Genomic DNA, 3,538 nt, shown 5'->3' on the forward strand with positions numbered 1-3,538 from the left:
CTAGGAGTCATCATAGATCACTACAACCTCAAACTCCTAGAATCAAGCAATCCTCTACCTCAGCCGCCTAAAAGTGGGAGGAGAGGTTCATACCAACCATTGTGCATATCTTGTTTTTTTTTTTTTTTGGTCGTTGTTGTTCTTGTTGAGACAGTCTTATCATGTCACCCTTGTAGAGTGCTATGGCGTCACAGCTCGCAGCAACCTCAAACTCTTGGACTTAAGTGATTCTCTTGCCTCAGCGTCCCAAGTAGCTAGAACTACAGGCGCCCACCACAATGCTGGCTATTTTGTTGTAGTTGTCATTGCCGGATTTGAACCCGCCAGCTCAGGTGTATGTGGCTGGCACCCTGGCTGCTGAGCTACAGGCGCCAAGCCTGTATCATGTTTTTAACATTGAGAAATAGGACAGTGATTATAGTTTCTAGGTATGTTTAAATAAAGACCACAAAGCAAACTAAAATTCCGCACTGGTGAGACAAACTAGATTTTACCTGTTTTAAGCTAAAAATCTGCCAGCACTGTTCAATCTATAATGTGGCAATTTTAAATAAGTTACTTATCCAAAAAGAAAAAGAGTTATTCTTCCTTGTTAAAGAATGCTAATAAGATCATTTACCCTTTCTTACCAAGCTAAAAAGAATCTTATAAAACTCCACTAATTTTTTCATTTATTTGCTGTTATAGTGCCTCTCTGTATATATCATGAGCATATATTTTGAGCTATCTGCTTGACCTTTCTACTTAAATGTTTCACAGATACCTAAAATTTAACATACTCCTTAACTAAGTCTTTGATCTTCCCTTTTCATCTTATCATAGCAAACTTCTAGAATGTCAGCCCCATAGGGGCAGGGATTTTTATTTTTATTTTATTTTATTTTTTGAGACAGAGTTTCACTTTGTTGCCCTTGATAGACTGCTGTAATGTCATAGCTCATACAAACCTCAAACTCTTGGGTTTAAGTGATTCTCTTGTCTGAGCCTCCCAAGTAGCTGGCACTATAGGCACCCACCACAACACCCGGCTTTTGTGTTGTTGTTGTCGTTCTCATTGTTGTTTAGCTGGTCAGGGCCATAACCACTGTGCTTATGGGCAAGCCAGGGGCAGGGATTTTTGTCTGTTTTTTATACTACTATATCTCCAATTCCTGGTACTTAATGGTCATCCATTAAATATTTGTTGAATCACAATAAATAAATAAATACTTGGAATGAGACTCTGAATGGTCCCACCATACCATTTACCATTTACCATTTATCTTCATTTTTTTCCCCCTTTGGCCTCCGCTTTTTTTTTTTTTTAATTGACACAATCTTGTTCTGTTGGCCTGTGCTAGAGTATAGTGGGGTCCTCATAGCTCACTGCAACCTCAAGCACCAGAGCTCAAGTGATCCTCCTGCCTTCGCCTTCTAAATAGCTGGGACTACAGGTGCTTGCTACCACACCTGGCTAATGTTTTTAATTTGTATAGACACAGGGTGGTATTAATGTTGCCCAGGCTGGTCTCTAACTCCTGGCCTCAAGTAATCCTTCTGCTTTGACCTACCAAATTTCTGGGATTACAGGTGTGCCCTGTAAATGCATGTTTATATGACGAGTTATTTACCTCCCTCTTCTAAAATTTAAAGTTCATGAGACCAAGGACCATATTCATATTATCTATGACTATATCTAGAATATATGTCAGAATTCTGAAAAAGTATTTTGAGGCTCTCAAAATGTTTGTTGAGTGGAGATATTAAGAAAGATGACTCCATAAAAACATGCTCTTCATCCCTAATCGTCACACAAATGCAAATCAAAACCACTTTGAGATATCACTAATACCAGTAAGAATAGCCCACATTAAGAGGTCCCAAAGCTGCAGGTGCTGGCAAGGATGTAGCTGGAGAGGGGCACACTTACACACTGTTGGGGGCATTGCAAACTAGTACAGGTTTTTTGTTAAGAAGCATGGAAGGCTGGGCGCAGTGGCCCACACCTGTAATCCTAGCACTCTGGTAGGCCAAGGCGGGTGGATTGCCTGAGCTCATGAGTTTGAGACCAGCCTGAGCCAGAGTGACATGTCCTCTCTAAAAATAGCTGGGTGTTGTGGTGAGTGTCTGTAATCCCAGCTACTTGGGAGGCTTGGCGCCTGTGGCTCAAGCAGCTAAGGTGCTAGCCACATACACCTGAGCTGGCGGGTTCGAATCCAGCCTGGGCTCACCAAACAACAATGACAGCTGCAACCAAAAAATAGCTGGGTGTTGTGGCGGGTGCCTATAGTCCCAGCTACTTGGGAGGTGGAGGCAGGAGACTCACTTGAGCCCAGGAGTTGGAGGTTGCTGTGAGCTGTGATGCTACGGCACTCTACCCAGGGCGACAGCTTGAGGCTCTGTCTCAAAAAAAAAAAAAAAAGAATTGCTTGAGACCAAGAGTTTGAGGTTGCTGTGAGCTATAACGCCACAGCCACTCTACCAAGGGCGACAAAGTGAGACTTTATCTCAAAAAAAGCATGGAAAATCTTCAAAGAACTAAACGTAGACCTTTCATTTGATTCTGCAGTTCCATTACTGGGATTACTGGTTATCTGCTCAGAAGAAAAAATAAACATTTTAGAATAAGGCCATTTGTACTCAAAATGTTCATAGCAGCTCAATTCACAGTTACAAAGACGAGGAAAAAACTCAAGTGCTCATCAGCTCTTGAATGGATCAATAAACTGTGATGCATGTATATCCATCATGGAATGCTATTCAGCCATAAAAAAGATGGAGACTTTGCATCTTTTTGTATTTATCTGGATGGATTTGGAGAACATTCTCAAGCAAAGTATCTCAAGAATGGAAAAGGGGCTCGGTGCCTGTAGCTCAAGCGGCTAAGGTGCCAGCCACATGCACCAGAGCTGGCGGGTTCAAATCCAGACCTGCCTAACAACAATGATGACTATAACCAAAAAAAAAAAAAAAAAAGCTGGGCATTGTGGTGGGTGCCTGTGGTCCCAGTTACTTGGGAGGCTGAGGCAAGACAATTGCTTAAGCCTAGGAGTTAGAGGTTGCTGTGAGTGGTGATGCCATGGCACTCTTGAGGCTCTGTCTCAAAAACAAACAAAGAAAAAGAACGGAAAAGGAAGCATTCAGTGCAAATCTGGAACTAGTAGATCAACAACTGCATGCCCACATGAGAAAAACACAAATTTAAGTGGGGAAGGGAGAAAGGAGCTCAGCAAGTTCCTACCTATCAGGTACAATGTAGGAGTATATGACAGACTTCTGGCTGAAGGCATCAACTAGAACTCAGACTTTGGACTTTACCTTACAAACACAAATAATGTAACCTCATCATATGTACCGCCATACTAACCTCCCCCCAAAATGAATTTAAGAAGGACTCCATAAAGAAATGATAAAATGGTTAGAAAGGTAATAGGAGGGCCAGAGTGTCATCATAGAAGCCAAGGGAGAATTTCAAATGCAGCAAATAGCCGAAATGTAACAGAGAGGAATAATTAGATCAAGATTAAAAATGATCGGCTCGGCACCTATAGCTCAACCG

General features: G+C 41.8%; 1 protein-coding gene across 2 annotated transcripts in view; it reads left to right on the forward strand.

The window, feature by feature from the left end:
* ASH1L (ASH1 like histone lysine methyltransferase) overlaps positions 1–3,538 on the forward strand; it is a 217,777-nt gene that overhangs the window by 26,919 nt on the left and 187,320 nt on the right. The gene's annotated exons all lie outside the window — the stretch shown is intronic.

This window comes from Otolemur garnettii, unplaced genomic scaffold (genome assembly GCF_000181295.1).
Source record: "Otolemur garnettii isolate 467f Iridium unplaced genomic scaffold, OtoGar3 scaffold00091, whole genome shotgun sequence".
Lineage (NCBI taxonomy): Eukaryota > Metazoa > Chordata > Mammalia > Primates > Galagidae > Otolemur > Otolemur garnettii.